The following is a 19,366-nucleotide window of genomic DNA, read 5'->3' as shown; positions in this document are numbered from 1 at the left end:
TATTCAAAAAGTGCACAAATTTACTGTAGGTACCCACCATGAATATGACCCATATCTTTAAAGTTATTAATTTTAGCATATGTTTTAGGTCTTACTGTGAATTATTCATTGGTACACAATATTTCAAGTTCTTTTCATCTCCTCCAAAAACTTGTTCCATTTGGAAAAACATTAAATAATGCAAGTAAAATGAGTTGCAATGCTGTTTAGTGTTGAGTTTAAAATATAACAGATGACAGCAGCTGTGGAAAACAAAGCATGCAAATATCTCACATTTGGGATATGTCATGTTCCCTGCGACTCAAATTATATATGAAATGCAAGTAAATGCTAATTAATCTCAAATGTTAATCTTCAAAAAGTTCACAAATTTATGATGCATATATTTAAAGGTATTACATTTTACATAGCATCTTTTTTAGGTCTTACCGTGAATGGTTCATTGGTGCACAATATTTCAAAAGAACATCAAGTTCTTTTCATCCGTAAAACATCAAATAATGCTAGCAAAATCCATTCAAACACAACAGAATATAAAACAGATAAATTATTCAAAAAAAATAACGCATAACAGCAGCAAAGCAGTGAAAACAAAACTCCTCCATGCAATCACAACAGAATGTCAGATTGTTTTATTTTTCAAAAGAGTGAAGGTGACATCAGGGCTGAATAAGTGGCACCAATGGTCACTCCAGCAAATAAACAGAATAAGCTTCTGCACTGAGCATATGTCAACAGACATTCTGCGGCCAACAAACCCATTCAATTAATGAAGCATTTGCCATTTTTTACCAAGAAAACAGCACATCTCAAACAACAAAGTGCTTTGCTGGAAATTAGATGGGCAATTTAATTTCTTAAAAGGCCAATGCTACATAAACCAGTTAGTTTGCCAGCCTGCAGAGTAAAAACTAAATCTTCCACTTAAAGTGAACTGAACATCTCTCAGGGTGAAGGAGAAAGGGACGAGACCTTTGCTCCTGCAAACCTCCTTAGCTCTTTATTAAAGACTTTTGGCTTATTTAAAATCACAACAGCTAAGCAGTCAAATCTAAGCCACTGGATGAAATCTGTCTTAAAACAGAATGTGATCTGCAAACTAAATGTTGAAAATTAAATACTAGCAACAATAATAGACTCCAATCCCGTCTGCTCACTCTACTAATGCCGCAGACAGAGACGACATGAATGCTGACTTAATTTTTCTCTGCAATTGCAAAGAGCTGAAGAAATGAAGTGCAAATGGCATAGCTTACGCTAATGACATTACGGTGGGGATCCGCAATGAGCCAAGCTGCTAACTGAGATTGGCAGCACATCACTGCTAGAATCCATGAATACAGATGAAGAAGCTTCTGAACCGCACACTTCATAATCAAGAACATAATAAACATGCTCTAATAGATTGTGTCGGTATGCAAATTAAAACAGTAAATGACTTTGGTTGATTTTTAAGGACTTCTCAACCAAATTTATAAACTGGGGTAGTTCTTAGAGAAATATATAAAAATGAAAATATATTACTTTTATCTGAGGAAAAATGGGCATTTCAAAATATACACTTTTTATGGGGCTGGAAATAGTGATGCAAACTACAGTAGATAAAAAATAGAAAAAAACAGAAACTGGTGAATGAAATGAGTTCATATTCAAAAAGTCTGGGGTCAGTAAGAGTTTTTAAAGTTTTTAAAGAAAGACCTCTTATGCTCACAAAAGATAAAAATAAAATAAAAATACAGTAAAACAGTGATATTATGAAACATACAAATTAAATAACTGTTTTCTATTATAACATATTTTAAATGTAACTACTTCAGTCTTCAGTGTTACATGATATCATCAATTCTAATACGTAAAGTTGTATGGTATGTATTATATATATATATATATATATATATATATATATATATATTTTTTATTTTTTTTTATTTTTTTTTTTCTTACTGACCCAAAACTTTTCAATGGCAGTGTATGTATAAAGATATATGATATATCCTATACAGGGCCATAGCTGGGGTTTGCGGGGCCCCAGTGGAGGTTGTACCTGTGGGCCCTGTTTGAAATGTTTCATTTGTATGTTCGTTCTTTTTATTTATTTGGGCTATTTATACAATGTATAAGTTTTTTCAGGTTGTCCAAGTACAGAAACCGAACAATCAAATGTAAAACAGCACTGCATAGTCTTCACTGTAAAAAATTAATATACAGTCAAACCAAAATTTTTTCAGATACCTTCAACATTTCTCACATTATCACAGTTTATTTGCTGTAGTTTAGAAAATGGTAATAAAATATGACAAGAACAAATTCATCTTTATCATGTCAGATAACTTTGATAGAAAGGTATGTAATGGATTACAATCAATAAAAAAAAAATCAGACAACTGTTAGTATGACAATATTTACACAACTATCTATACTTTGTTGACCAATTACCAAACAATGCTTAATCTGTTCAGTCTGAGGTGTAAAAAGTTAGCAATTAGCAATTAAAGAAAAAAACACTTAAGCAAAACATGGTCAGGTCAAAGTGTCTGAATAATTTTTGGTCCCAACGTTTTTATCAGTTTTACTGGTAGTCCACTGTACGAAGAATTTTTGGGTATAATATGTCACAGTTTACTTTATTTTGCTGTACTCACTTACATAAATTAACTATAGTGTCCAGCACCCACTACTAAAAAAACCCATTTTGGTTTGACAGTGGATTAAAGGGGTCATATGATGTTGCTAAAAAGAATATTATTTTTGTATTTGGTGTAATGAAATGTGTTTATGCGGTTTAAGGTAAAAAAAACAAAAAAAACATGTTATTCTCCACATACTGTACACTATTGTTTCTGAAACGCGTTGTTTTTTACAAAGCTCATCGCTCTGAAAAGCGAGGTGTGCTCTGATTGGCCAGCTATCCAGCGCGTTGTGATTAGCCAAAAGTTTCAAGCAATGTTACCCCCCTCAACATATACTGTTATGGCGTATCCCAGTCAGAACACCGGCATGACAGAACAAAACCAATAAAACCCATTACAAACGAGGCAGTTGTTGCATCCAGTGGGAACATAATTACTGATTATAATGACCTATACTGTCTCTTACTGTCTTTCATTCACCAAAGTCTCAAATCCAAAGAGATATTCTTTATAAAAGTTAAGACTTGTCCATACCCCGCTAAAACGTCTCTTTCTAACAAGCCCCCACATCTCTACATCAGTATGTGGGAAGATTTGCATAATGCTGGCCAAATGTTCACGCAAACAAAGAAGGTGTACCTTTTATTCTCGCTGTTGCCGCCGGCGCCATTTCATGGAGAAGCTGTGTGTTTCAATGTGAAAGTGAAACTACTTTATTTGGCCTTCCAAAAGAGCCAATATCTGCTTCGTCATGCCTAGAGCAGATCTGTGCTGGTCGCTGAGGAAATAAATCAACTTCACGCTCACCGTGGACGAAGCGGAGTCCAGCCCGGGGTCGTCACATGTGGTCACAATCTGCCAGCCGTTCCTTGTTATAGCCGATGGCTGCCGCTCACTCAAGCCGCTGGCCATTCCTCACTCTTTGCAAGGACAGTCTGGCGCTTTTGAGTCATGGTATATAAGTAGGTTTAAATATGTAAAGGATTTGCCACTGATGATTCAAACGCGAATTTTGAGCAGTGTAGAGTAGCGCTTGTTGTTTGTCAAATTGCATCATATGTTTAATTCTTGTTAAAACTGTAAAGTAATTCAGTCAAGAGCAGTGAGTGATTTTCTTTCTCTCATTTACTTGGATTAACATTAAGGACACCGACAGCAGCTAGTAAATTACACGCGGTCATTTTAAGAGACAATGCATCCATTATAATTATATACATCCAATTTCTTTCTCCAGTTTACTTTCACTTAAGACACAACTGACAGTTTTTTCGTGGATACTCTCCAAGACGGGTATTTTGACATTATTTTGTATGTATTTGTCTGTACAAGAGTAAGAAGAGGTTGCTTCAGTATTTTTTATTTTTTATTTTCGGCGTTCAAGCACTTTAAGACGTGTCTCTCTGCATACGACCTGTGTGCACAGAACATCGCGGGTGCTGAATTGGGCTCTTTCACATCTTTTTCTGTTTGCATGTTTAAACTGTGATTTGTATTTGTTCGTTTAGATGCAGGGGGATGCGAAGGAGAGCTCGGTTTGTTGTTGCTGTCCGTGAGATGCAGCTCTCTGTTTGAATGCTTTAAACTCTTCTGAATGTTTAAATTGGCAATGCTTAAAGGGATACTCCATCACAAAATGAAAATTTTGTCATTATTCATTTACCCCCATGTTGTTCCAAACCCGTAAAAGCTTCATTCATCTTCAGAACACAATTTAAGATATTTTGGATGAAAACAGGGAGGCTTGAAACTGTCCCACAGACTGCCAAATAAGTAACAGTGTCAAGGTCTAGAAAAGTATTAAAAGCATCGTCAGAATAGTCCATCTGCCATCAGTGATTCAACCATAACTTTATGAAGCGATGAGAATACTTTTTGTGCACAAAGAAAACAAAAATAACGACTTTATTCAACAATTCCTCTCCTCTGTGTCTCTCCAAATCTGAGCTGTACGCAGGGGCCGTACGCTCTAGAAAGTATGCTCTAGAAAGTATGCTCTAGAATACTTTCTAAGAGCAGTGAGTGATTTTCTTTCTCTCAGTTACTTGGATAAACAATAACGAGTGTCTTTTTAGGCTGGCCTTAGCCAGAGATCACAGAGATATAGGCTAACACGGATCAAAACGTATGGAAAAAAAGCAAAGGTTGCAGTATTTCATCCAAAGCTTGAATGACCCAGTGTGCTTTAAAACATCTATTACAAACACAAAACAACAAAATCAATTTTCCATCAACAAACAGCCAGTTAATCTTGCCGTTAAGCCAATTCCTGTTCAATCTAGAGGCTCAGATCTGCTAAAAGTAATGTTTATAGCTCAGAGGCATTCTCCACATTTGATTTTTTCATTTGTGTTATCCCTGCTATAGTTTATTCTCTATACAGAGAAAATATCAGCAACCATCAACCAACAAATCAAAGTGTTAGTTCCTGAAATTAATGTTAGGTTTTCTTTAGAAAATGACATTTTAACTAAATAAATGACCTATTATGCCACATAAGTTTTTCAGAGATTGTAAAAGGTTAAAAAAATGTTAGAGTTAGAAGAGTTAAAAAAAAAAAGAAAGAAAAAAAAGACTTCCAATTATTCCAATTAAAAGCCAATTATGGTATGCTGAAAATCTGAATAAGCAATTAGGAATTAACTGTGAATTTGTTTAAATCCCCTTTTATAACAAACAGCTACAATATTTCAACTAGCAACCTCTACAGCAGTTTTCTTATCAGACACTGATTTATAGAGCTCATTCCAGATGTTAAGCATCTAGCAGAAACTGGCAAGCTGCCATACAACATTTATCAAAGGAAGAGCAAGTGTTCTCAGAAAGCACCATAAATACTGCAATACAGAGAAACCGATGTATGGCCTGAAAAGAACGATAACCACGTTAACCATAAGCCTGCTGGACACTTACATAGTGTACAGTACATCCATTTTTCAAACTTAAAGTGTTAATGGCTGGGATTTATAAACTGCATAATCTCAAGAATCATTTAAGGCTACAGTATGTGTGTGCCGTTCTTTCATTCAAAAGCGTTCCTACCAGGTTCCAGCCTACCACTTCAGGTCCATGTGGAGAGATCCAGCAGCCAATTAGCAGAAGCCCTGAGGCAGCTTGATGCATCTCAGGCAGGATCCAGGGTGACAGATCTGTTCCTGCTTAAAGCTCAACTCTGATGAAGAGCAAGCTACTGCAAACTCATACACCACCAAAAGCAGCAATATTTAGGGATGGGCGTTATATCGCATGTGATTGTCACACGCATTTCATCAGTAAAGCCGGTTCCCTGATTACCGCTAAATCGCCATCACCTGCTTTCAAATGGTGCGGCATTTAATAGACAGAGCCGTAGTTCACTGACAATATCGCGTTCATTATCGAAGGTGATTCATCTGCTATAATGAACGCAATATTGCGTAGCTTGTCAGTGATCTACGGCTCTGTATATTAAATGCCACTCCATTTGAAAGCAGGTGATGGCGATTTAGCGCTAATCAGGGAACCGTCTTTACTGACGAAATGTGCGTGACAATCGCATGCGATATATCACCCATCACTAGCAATATTCATCCAGCTGTCCAAACAGAGCCTGCGAATCTGAGAAATCTGAGGTCTTGTCTCTTAGATCAGCGTACAAACATGGCAGAGTGCTGAGTGGCAGACAAGCCTTTTATCTGATGACATGTTGAGCAGTCAAAAGGGACATGGCAAGGTCTCTTCTCATGGAAATATGCCAGTATATATATATATATACACACACACACACACACACACACACACACACACACATTTTTTTTATTTTTTTTATTTTTTACGGCCAGGGTCTTGGTAGCTAGCGGTAAAGCGATTACTTGCTAATTGCCAACACTGGAGACCTCCTATTGATTTATGTCATTGGAAATATGACTCTCTGTTGACCAGATTTGCCATTATGAATAGATACTATAAGAACACCTTAAGTCTACTGTGCATGCATATTTCTTGAACACAACATGAATACAAGGACCCCATCTGTGGAGGTCAAACTCAGAAAATGGGCAAATGCTCTTGCTTGTTCTGTTTTGACACATCATTCCCACAAGATTAGGGAACATTTACATTTGATGCGAAAGATCTCAATCTCTCAAAGGCAGACACAGCTCTGTGTTCATTTATTTTAACCTTGTAAGGAGATTTTTAAATTAGGCTTTCTGGGATCATAGCTCACTCAAAAAAGGCTCAACAGCTATGTGTGAAGCAAGCTTTGGCCTTTCACTTAAAGGTGTCACATAACTTTGTCTGTCATAATCATTATAATAATTTTTAGCAACCAATACTAATCAACCTGACCCCTATTCAGAATGATAATTAAATTCTTATAAAAGGCATATTGTCTGCACCTTGATCCACTGAACATACTGTATTAACGTCAGCATGAATACTAGCACAGTGTGAAAATTGGGGAAGAAAAGACTACATAAAATTGTTTTCCAACTTTCAATTAAATCCATCGCCAACATGTCTTTTAAGTCCATAATCCATATCAGAAACCCCACTGCTGGTGAAAATAACAGCAATGATCCTTTACTTTGAGGTTCACCAGGCTGCAAACCAGCAGATCTAACACAACCAGCCCCCCGGTGTTATCTTTTCCCTCTGGAGCCATATGAAATGGGGATAAAAATGGTGTAAAGTACAATCAGAACACAACAGATCACACTATGTGTCCTTATTATACACCATACACGTATTTCCACATTTATTGTCAGTCTCAGACAGCACATCCACAGTCTATTCTCTGGCCATCTGATACCTACTTCATACAAAACAGCAAGAGCTACGGTTTTCACAAAATGTTTTTCACAACTGTTCAATATTGATAATGATTCTTGAGCACCAAATCAACACATTAGAATCATTCCTGAAGAATCATGCAACAAAGAATACTGCAATAACTCCTCAAAAAAAAACTTTTTTTCTTTTTTTGCAATTTATTTTTTTTCCATCACAGGAATAGCCTAAATTGTATTTTAAATAGTGCTGTCAAGCGATAAATCATGATTAATCACATCCAAAATAAATGTTTTGTTTACATAATATATGTTTGTGCACTTTGTATATTTGTTATGTATATATAAATACACACACATGCATGTGCATATTTAAAAAAATATATATGTTTATATATTAAATATATATTTATATAATATAAATTATATGAATATAAATATCCGAATGTAAATACATGTAAATATTTTCAAAATATATACTGTATGTGTGTGCATTTATATATATATATATATATATATATATATATATATATATATATATATATATATATATATATATATATATATATATATATATAATATACACAGTACACTACACACACATATATTAAGTAAACAAAAACTTTTATTTTGAATGCGACTAATCACAATTAATTGATTGACAGCACTAATTTTCAAATATATTCAAATAGAAAATAAAGTTATTTTAAATTGTAATAATATTACACAATAATTTTTTGTGTGTTTGTGTGTTTTTGATCAAATAAATGCAGTTTTGGTAAGACTTCTTTTAAAACTTTTGTACAGTTGTGCATATTTTGCTTTTTTTCCATAGTTTTGGATGCAACAATATTGAAATTCTAGTCGAAACTGCTAGGAATTTTATGTTGCAGCAATAATATTTTTAATCAAAAAAGAAAATAATAACCAACATACAATACACAGCATTTCACTCCAACATGCGCTTAAATGGAAAGTGCTCTTCAGCAATAAATAAATTAATTAATTAATTAAACATAAATTGTGGAGAATACTGCACCATTATTTCAAAAAGCATATTTCACTCCAATCTAATATTGTGCTGCCATTTTTGATTTCTTTCTAAACAAATAAACAATGATTTCAGTAACTGGACCATATATATATATATATATATATATATATATATATATATATATATATATATATATATATATATATATATATACTTGAAAAAACTGCAGTTCACATAAGAAATACAATATATATATGTAACTGGACCACACTTCTGCTACTCCAGAAACTCTGCAAAACTACATTTCAAATGCTCATCTTTATACTTGAAAGAACTGCAGTTCACATAAGATATAGCATCAGACTATCTGCTGATGAGCCACGCTGTTCAAGATGCTGTGCTGCTGTTGAGGCCGGATCAGAATCACAGCTGAGCGCAACAGGCGGAGAAGCAGATGTGCAACACCATGTGATATCCACTTTCACCACAGAAATAGTAACAAAAAATTAATCCAAAATATTACTTACAAACAAAATCAAAAACTCAAATATTTAATGTCTTTTCCACTAAATCACAAAGTTACTTCTTTAGTTGTCCAAATTTATCCATTTTTACAACACAGGGTGTTGTAACACACTATAACACACTAAAGACAGGGTCGTTACAACACACTATCGATTCTGCTACATTCTGCAGCCTATGAATATCCAAGGGACAAGCATTATGCGGAATATGCCAGAGATTAATTTCTAAATGTTAAGCAAACAGAAGAGCAGAGGGACGTAATCTACACTGACCCTTAGTGAAACTGAATTCTGTCACTGCTGAACTCATGAATGTTTTGAATAAAAAGAGCTAATTAGGGAGTTTACAAAAGTTTTTAATTAAATAGATGATTATTTCTAGACTGTGAAACATACAGTACCAAGGGGGAAAAAGAGAAGAGTCTATTGAAGTCATGCTTAGTACGTCAAATAATGCCTTAGATGATTAACCATGGGCAATTTCATGGAAATCTTATTCCTTCAAATATATAATAATAATAATAATAATAAACATTTTATAAATATTTGTAGAAATATACAATATTTTCAATAGACATTTTAGATTTTTAAATGATTTTTTAGATATTATATATGTAAAATATTATCTTTGACAATTAAGTTATTGCACAAGCATCAGACAATAAACCTTCTTTGCACAAAATTTATTTAAGAGTAATTATAATCATTATTATTATTAAGAATCTTAATTTATATATAATTACATATTTTATAAATTTGATATACAATATTTTATTTATATATTTTGTTATTGTTTTAATGTTATTATTTTATTATTTTTTATTTTTAAATAACATGTTTTATATATAAAATTGTTTTTTGATAATGAAGACATTCATACAGTATACATATTACAAACCCTTTTAACCCTCAACTAAATCAATTAAATTACTAAATTTACACGGCAATCGAACGAAACTAAATCTTTTTTTTTTTTTTGCTTTACAGCAGCACTGATCTCTGAACCACATTTTTCCTGTTTATCCCTGCTTTAAAACACTCTCTTTTTTGTATAAATAAAGGTAACTTGTCTTGACTACTCAACCTTTTTCGTATGACTTCCAGCAAACCTCAAGTCTAAAGCTTGAGCATCAGAGCAAAAGAAAACAATACACTGACTTGGTCCACATGCAGTCTCCAATCAGTCTCACAATCCTCTGCTCCACACAACAGCTTTATGTGTGTATCTTTGTCTTAACAGTATTTGTATATAGATATAATGTACTGTAGATTCAGTATCCACAAAGCAACATCTCTCAAGGGAGTTCACTTGCCAATATTTAATTCTTGCAAGCTTTATTTAAAACAAAGAGAAAGTTTGTGTCCTTGCTATCACTGCTGCTGTTTATTTACTAGATTGATTTGAATAAATTCTAAATAGATTAGAAAAGGAACACTGTTCAACAACAACAACAAATACAGAACTACGGTACTGACATGCACCATATAGGCTACATTTTGATATTCAGGCAAATGGAAAGCAACCCACAGACACTCTAATTTTCCTTCATTCTTTCAGTTGAGATGGTTTTGGGAATGGAAAAAGACAGATATAAGTGTGTGCCTTCTTCCCTATGAAATACCGCTGACAGTGCAAGCAAAAGGGAGCTCTGTGAGTAGTGACATAGATGAGAGGAATATTACAGCATCAAACAGAATGGCTCAGAAAGGACCCACCATAAACTTAATCTCTCCATGAAAGCACAGAAATTCAGAAATCTTTAAAAAGATTAGTTAAAAAAAAACTTATTCAACAGAAGTAGTGTGTTTGTTGACTGACAGCTACAATAATCTCCTTTGCACTTACACTCAAAAAGTGTAAAAAAAAAAAAAAAAAAAAAAAGTGTAAAAAGCTATTACACTGCTACCTGATTTGAGTTTAAATAAATATTTTACTCAAAAATAGAAATATTCTGTCATCATTTGCTCACTTTTATTTCATTCCAAACCCTGGAGCTTACCACGTTTAAAAAAGGATGCCAAAAATAACTTCTTGTGAAGTCATATAGCCTAATAGTTTTATGTAAGAAACAGACCAGGTTTATATCACTATCCACTGAAAATATGAACATTTGCTGCTGTCGCGATCATAAGATTTATGCTCTTTTCAATGTTGGTCCAGTTCACAAAAACAGGCTGAATGATTCATTCCCCATTGTGACTAATAATTTTCTCGAGATGCTCCAGCCACAGCCGTTCTAAAGGAAACAGCTCACTGGAGAAGAAGATTATCAGTAACTGACTTACTTTTCAGCCTGTTCCTCATACAAAGTCTGTTGATCATTTAGGAGACTTGAAATATAGCACAGGTGTCATGTGAACTACTTGGTCTACATTGCTTTTTTTGTTATTTTGGAGAATGACAGCCCCAGTCCTCACTCTGTTTCAGCAACCAGGAGATTTATCAGAAAAATAACCTTTTGTATTCTGCATAAAAACACGTTTTCCATAGGACAAAGATGAGAAATAATGACAAACTTAAAAAAAATGGTGCAACCCAATAGTCAGGATGATTCATAGACTATATTAAATAATAATTTTAATGGTCCCACTTTATACAAGGTGTCTTTTCCTATTTAGTATACTTGCATTTATAATTCATTGTTCCCTTTCAGTCGGTCACTCTAGACGTCACGTTGGTAATGACCGACGAATTGGGATCTCACTTAGAGAGACCAATCCACTTTGAGTGTAATCTAAACGAGCCAATGCACATAGGCATGCAATGATTGCATCCTGCATGTCTGGGCATTAAGCACACTGAGGTGGTGTTCATGGATGAGTCATGTTCTCATTGCGGGAAGATGAAGATCTCGGAGTTGAGGTCCAAGTTCGTTACCTCAAAAGGAGTGGAGCGCCGTTGCCTCTGCCTCAATCTAGTTCTCGTCATGGCGGCAGTCAGGGTCCCAAGAGGGCATGGAGAGTCGCGTACGGACCAACACCAGAGCACACTAATCCTCCTCTCTCCCCAACAGGTAGAAACAGGTGGTTTGAGAGCATCATTAAAGGCGCTACTCATGCACCCTCTGCCAAACCGTGGAACCAGGTAACCTTTGCACTGCACACTCAGAACCTCTCTTCGGTCCGGGTCCCTGCGTTCCACCTTGCTGCCCCACTGTGTGTATGTCCAGCTTGTACGGTGTCTGGGCGCTACACATCTCACTGGATCTTGCGGACCATTAGACTTGGCTATGCAATTCAGCGATTCCCGGCGTCCCCCCAAGTTCAGCGACATCCGCTTCACATCAGTGAAGGCGGCCGATGCTCTTGTCTCACGTGTGGAGATCGCAGTCCTACTGGCGAAGGATGCGATAGAGCTGGTCCCTCCAGCCAATATGAAGACGGGGTTTTACAGCCCCTACTTCACTGTACCCAAGAAAGGCAGTAGGTTACGACCGATCTTGGACCTGAGTGTCTTGAACCAGGCCCTTCACCAGGTTACCTTTCAAGCTGTTGATGCAGAAATGCATCTTTAGGTGGATCCATTCCAGAGACTGGTTTGCAGCGATCGACCTAAAGGATGCATACCTTCATGTGTCAATCCTTCTGCACCATAGACCACTACTGCAGTTCGCATTTGAAGGATGAGCATATCAGTACAAGGTCCTGCACTTCGGGCTGTCCCTGTCACCCCGTGTCTTCACGGAAGTTGCGGAGGAAGCTCTTGTTCCCCTGAGAGAGCAGGGTGTTCGCATTCTCAACTACCTCGATGACTGGCTTATACTAGATCAGTCTCAGGATCAGTTGTGCGAACACAGTGACTTGGGGCTCTCGCACCTCAGCCGGTTGTCCCTTCCGGTAAACTGGGAAAAGAGCAAACTCCCCTCAATGCAGAGGATCTATTTGTCAGTATGGAGTTGGATTCGGTCGAACAGACAGCACACCTCATGCAGGAACGTGCAAAGTCGGTGTTGAACTACCTGAATATGTGTCATATGAATATGTTGAAGAGCAGAACGAAGGTCTTAATGAAACTCAAATGGATAGAAGCACTGAGAGGCCCCGGTTTAGTGTCGACTTGCTAAAACCTCCTCCATCCCCCTAGGCAGCCAGAACGTCCGGCACCAGGCCCTCACTTGATGAATCCGTGAGAACCAGTAGAGGGCTGGGTTCCATGAGTAGAGACCTAAGTGGTTCCCATATGTGTCAAGTCCACAGTATAACATCAAAGCCTGTGTTTACCCGGCAGACTTTCTGCCATTTTCCAAAAGAGTAACAATCACCTGTAATCTTCCATATGCACCTAAACAGTTGTTCATATCTGTAAGTGCTTCCGAAACCTCTTTCGGGAAGGATGGGGCTTCTGCAACATTCCTGTTTTAAGTGAACGAGTATGTTTTCCCAGTGTTATCCAAACTCACTGAGTGGGTAGTGCTATGACAACAGTGACTGGCCTATTTGTTGCGACCCCACCCCAGCCTACGCTGAAAAGGGGGTGCAGGAGGCTTGCACAGGAGACTGGAAGGGACAGCATCCATGGTGTTTTGGTAGGGGTCCCAATTTGTCAGTCATTACCGACGTAATCTCGAGAGTGAATAACTGAAAGGGAACGTCTCGGTTACGTATGTAACCCTTGGTCCCTGAAGGAGGAAACAGAGATGTATCCCCGCTGAGTGGCCAGGTCACTGGCTCCGCTTCTCAGAGAAAACCTGAGTATGCGTTGCACCTGCTGCCTAGTTATACTCGGGCTGCGATCAGTGGCAGCTGGATGCAATCATCGCATGCCAATGTGCATTGGTTCATTTAGTTTACACTCAAACTGGATTGGTCTCTCTAAGTGAGATCCCAATTCGTCGGTCATTACCGACGTGACGTCTCCGTTCCCTTCTTCAGGGAACAAGGGTTACATATGCAACCAAGACTTTGTTGAATTACTGAGTTCATACTGTATTGGAGATAAAACCTTAGCTAATATTGAGGTGGGATACAGTTATCGTTAGTTTTGTGGGAGGGTTAAGGTGTACGGTCAACAGTGTAATTATTAATTAGACGTATTACATAGACGTAGGCCATATTTTTAGATATAAGTACAACGTAAAAACATGCATGCACACAAAAAGTGCATTGTATCAGCTTATTTAAATATTAGTAGCATTAATACCATACTTAATTTATACATAAAGTTGGTCCTTTTGATTTTTTTTTTTAATTCATCCTAAATTAGGATAAATATTGTAGGTTGTTAGAGAAACACTGCACACTACTGCACGAGTCAAAAAACGGCACAAGCATCTGAAACTCATTGTTTATGTCATGCGTTCAAAATGAGACAATCACATTAAACCTACTGTAGCCTTAGGTATAGTCTACCCTCCTAACCCAAATTCATCTGCCATAGCCGTTCATACATCAGCAATAATCCTATAAAACAATCTACGCACTCGAATTTAGAATCTCTCAAAACTAAAACAGCATTTTGGGCGCGTTTCCAAATCAGTAAAAGCATCAGAAATCATTTCAAATATACACCGTCTATGTTAGCAGCTTATTATTTTAAAGTGTCATACGAACAAAACTATAGCGCGGATAGGCTACCAAACGGAAGAATTATTTATAAGGCTATGCATTTCATCTTATTACAGATAAGCGCAAAACAAATCCAGTGCTCTTGCGTAAGCTGTATTCCTCTGCCTTATTTTTTCCATATCTCACTTCACATTACAGTAAAGCATAAAAAGTATGTCGGCTTACCTTGTTCTGTTTTCTTTGGTTTACTTCTCTTGTTGTCACCAGTGTGAAGTCCGGTGATGTGGGCGAACTCAGTTAACTACAATGTGCGCTTAAACTGTAAGAACACAAGCAAAGGAAAGGTATGCCACACAGCGATGTACTGAATAATACAGAGCACTCCTTTTTCTCTCATACAACTGCAGGCTACTCCTCCTCAGATCGACGCCGAGCAGTCGAAGACATCAACACATGACAGCACTGATCCTATCTACTGAAACTGTGTTGAATATACTTAAACAGAGAGCAACCCTGGAGAAATCCAACTGCTTACTATACAATAAAAAAATGACAAAGTAATAATAAAACTAAAAAATAAATCAACTTTGTGTTTCAAAATAAATAAATATATATATACAAAAATAAATACAATAGATTCCTGGTGACAATTGCATCAGTTTGACCCATATGAACTTTGTGTTTCATAAGAAGGCTATATTGACTAAAAGAAAGGCTATAGATTCCTGGTGACAATTGCATCAGTTTGACTTGTAATTTTAACTCCATACAGTCCTCCATCTGACCATTTTGCATTATGAAAGCCCACATCCATTTTAACAACCCTTTTACAATTTTCCATAAAGGACCTGCATTCTGCAAAACAGCATAACGTGGACAAGGTCAGAAACCCGTTCAAAACCAATTATACTCACAGATCACATGTCTGATCTGCTGTGATGTGCAAGCGCTCTGCTTTTGGATGTTGGGATTCAACCTTAGAGACGACCTACTAAATGTGTTTTTATGAAGCCATTTGTTGTAAACATCAGGATGCATACAGGGTTTTGTTTTAGGGTGAATTTCAAGAAAAAAAAAAAAAAAAAAAAGCGGCGTCTCTGTCGTTGCGGGTTAAAATCACTGATGTCCGTATCAGCGGCGTCTCTGTCGTTGCGGGTTAAAATAAAAGAGTATGATCGAGCTTTTCTTTGACCAGAGCAACCACGAAAACGGATTTACAACCGTATAAATAGCTATGAATACAACTGCACGTGCCTGCAGAACACCTGAGCGTTCGTGAGTGTAGCCCAAATTAATGTCCTGTGGGGAACACGTAAGGTTGGGAACTAATAGGCTACAGCCTACACTACTGTACATCATAAGGCAACTGAAAAATATTATAGGCTACTATTGAATGTCGGATTGAATAATTGAAAAAAAAAAGATATAAATTGCAATGAGTAATGAGTTTACAAATAATTTAATGATTATGAAAAGGTTAAAGTTGCAAAATTCCAAAACTGAACATAAATGTAACCAAGTAGCCATAGATAAACATAGGCCATGTAAACTATTGACTTTCTTGAGACTTGTATTATCAACTGCCCTTGTGAAAAAGAAGTTTATTCAAGTGTGCTATTAGTATACTTCTTTTAAACTAAAAAATAGGAAAGTATACTTTCAGTCTGCTGTTTATGTACTTCTCAGAAATGTGCTGTATGTACTTCTTAGAAATATACTTAAAATGGCATTTAAGTATACTTGACTGACTTAGAAAAAAGTTTAAATATATTTGAGCTATACTTGTGCTCCGGTGTCCTGACATTTTATCCTACCCGTCAGATTGTCCTACCACAGGGTTTACTGCACATGCGCACATCAATATTGCATCCTTTTCTCATGCTGAACAACAAAATTTAATATATCTGCATTACTGTAAGGGTAGGTTTAGGTTTGTGGTAGGTGTAGACTTTAATAAAACACAATCTAATAGGTCCGTACCCCTTCTAGCTGCAACCGCGAATATAACACATAATTACTGTCAGGATAGCGCAAATCAACAGAACACCGGGAATTTGTATTACTCTAAGGCTAGGTTTAGGGTTGTGGTAGGTTTAGACATTTATAAACCATAATTTTACAGGTAGCATTTTTCGTTGTAGAATTTAACAAAAACCTAAAAGGTAACAAAAAACCAAAAAAAAACAGAATAACGAAAAAAAAAAAAAAACCAAGATTCCATGGTTTCATTGTTATACAGTAGGGGGAGCTATTACACATCTTCTGTACAGAATTTCCAAAACACAAGCGAAGAAGAAACCGAAACAACAGACGCTTCCACAGGTAATTTAACCTTTATACAGTCTATGAATTTAACACTACCATCAGACATAAAACAGCATCAAAACTGTGTAACATTATGGAATAAAATGTCGACCCATGAAATGACTGTCAAGCTTTGGGGTGTTGATCGACTACCATCTACAATCTAAATATCAATCATAATCCAAAATACAATCTATATTCTCATCTTTTTGTTCAAAATGTTTATTTATTTTTCGCTTTTGTTTATGAAACTTACCCACATTCAAGTGTTAATAAAAAAGAATACATGAAACTAGAATAAAATGTTTTTGTTTACAAGCAGATACCCTGTTCTTTCTTTTGATGTTTTGTATGTTCAGATAATCATATAATAAAATATATACAAATTGATATCTAAATAGTGACATAGTGGTATACATAAAGTATGATGTAAAGTTCACTTAAAGAAAACTTATAAGCATGCTTGCAGTATAAAACTACTAAACTAGTAGTTTACTATTACTGTTAGTTTACTATACTTCAAAGTGTACTAAAATGCTACAGGCATTTAATTAGTAAACTATAAGTATACCTATAAGTTCACTTTTAGTATAGTTGCAGTACAAAATAAAACATAGACGTAAACTAGTTGTGTAGGCTACCCAAAGTTTACTACTGTTACATTAATATACTTTTATATACTAGAAAGTGGGCCAATTTAGCCTACTTAATAAAATAAAAAAAAAGAATATCCCTGCACCATTCTCATAAGATCTGAAAAGTCTTGAAAACATATTTATGCCTGCAACTTGTAATGCCACGCCAGCAAAGGGAGCCCTCGCCCGAGTACTGACTGTGTGCCACTCCCTCTGCTTCACCTGTCATTTCTTGTTTGGTGGACATTTAATCAGGGCCTTAGCCACAGTTACTTTGTGAAGTATTGCCAGCCTGTCTGCCTTACCGAGCGTTATTCCCATTGCCATTCCCATTCCCATTCCCATTCCCATTCCCATTCCCATTGCCATTGTTTGCCTTCTTGTGTATGATCTTTGCCTGGTTATCCTGTTTTCTGCCTTTTGGATTGCCCACTGTTTTGTTGCCTGGATTGGACTGCCTATCTGTGTATGTACCCCTGCCTGCCTCAAGTTTCTGATTCACTGTCTGCTGTTTTGGATTTCTTTGCTGTGGATTTCATTAAAAACACTGCACATGGATTCTAACACCGCCTCAGCGTCCTTACTTCCTGCAAATGGAATATCCCTGCACCATTCTCATAAGATCTGAAAAGTCTTGAAAACATATTTATGCCTGCAACTGCACTGATCTCTATAAACAATATCTAGATAGATAGACAGATACACACTCACACATAAACCTGCATAAACCTGAATGCTTCAAAAATGCATGTTGTTTATTGAAACAGCTATTTTTCAGTTGTTTAAGTGTTGCATTTTTACTACAGTGGATATTTGAGGTTTAAGATGCCATGTAAAAATATACTTGCGCTACATGTGCTTTTGGCTCTGAATTTCAGATTTCTACATTTCTTTTGAATTTTTTTCCAGCCTGTCAAATGTAATCCATTTTTATCCATGAGTGTAAAACTGTGTCCTTGATTGCTCTTTTCATTTTAAAATCCTCACGTATGTTATTATAAAATTTCCAGACCCAAGCTGCAAACGTATGACATCACCACTGCCGCTGACATTTCAAATGTCAAGGGGTTGCATCTTTTGCAGTTTTGAGGTGACTGCTGAGCTGGAGAAATGACCCACTAAACCCCTAAGTAACTCTGGCATTTTGTTTAATTATCAGTGAGACCAACAAAAACAAGGTGAAGACTTAATTCTGAATGCTTTAAGACTTAAGGTAAGGATTGAGACATTAAACATTTCCTTGATATGATTTAGGCTACCTTTCCAGGAAAATGGCAGCATTCTGTGAAATGACAATAACTGTCTCCACAGTAGCCATATCTCTGACAATCCTTTGCTAATTCATTTATATGTTTCAGGGTTTTCAATAGTCTTGACAAGGGATTGAAAAGAAGTTATGTAACAAGCTTAAAAGATACATAAACTTCACCAAGGAAAAATTAATGTGTGCACTGCATAGTCAAAAGTGGGGAACAGAAGTCATTGGCTCGAGCAGTCACTTCATATTTTTGCAGAAAGATTTGTTTTCCTTTTACGGCCTTGTAATTTTGTCTTGCCATATTTGCAAAATCATGTCTTCATTCTTCCACACAGTCATGCCCACATATTTGGCCATCAAAGTTGTGGATGGTTTAGTTTATCACATAATTGTCCACGGCCGCCCCAGAGCTGAATCATGCAGCAGCCATTGAATGGTTGCTGTTGTTTTGAGCCTGTAAGTTGCTTTAAACAAAACTAATTTGCATAGCAAGATTTTCCTAAAACTATTGCTGTTCCATGGCAGTAGTTGACCTGAAAAAGAAAGCTATCGGCCTGCAATCGCATACTTTCTAGTAGATACTACAGTACATTTGGTTTGAAACCTACTTCACAACTGTTAAAAAAGTATGTTCTACATTACATAGTACGAATATGGATAGTATGAACATGCTACATCTTATACTATATACTACACTTTTTGAATACTATGACTTCAGACATACCACTTTTTTTGGTGTAGGCCTACTGT

General features: G+C 36.3%; 1 protein-coding gene across 1 annotated transcript in view; it reads right to left on the bottom strand.

Moving 5' to 3' along the window:
• rap1gapa (RAP1 GTPase activating protein a) overlaps window positions 1-14,867 on the bottom strand; it is an 87,916-nt gene extending 73,049 nt beyond the window's left edge. Inside the window, exon 1 of the mRNA XM_042750150.1 lies at window positions 14,645-14,867. The gene's annotated coding sequence lies outside the window, so the exon portion shown is untranslated. The remainder of the gene's footprint in view (window positions 1-14,644) is intronic.
• Window positions 14,868-19,366: the final 4,499 nt, after the last annotated feature.

The sequence above is a fragment of the Cyprinus carpio genome, chromosome B23 (assembly GCF_018340385.1).
Source record: "Cyprinus carpio isolate SPL01 chromosome B23, ASM1834038v1, whole genome shotgun sequence".
NCBI lineage: Eukaryota > Metazoa > Chordata > Actinopteri > Cypriniformes > Cyprinidae > Cyprinus > Cyprinus carpio.
This window is presented reverse-complemented; position numbering and strand designations above follow the sequence as displayed.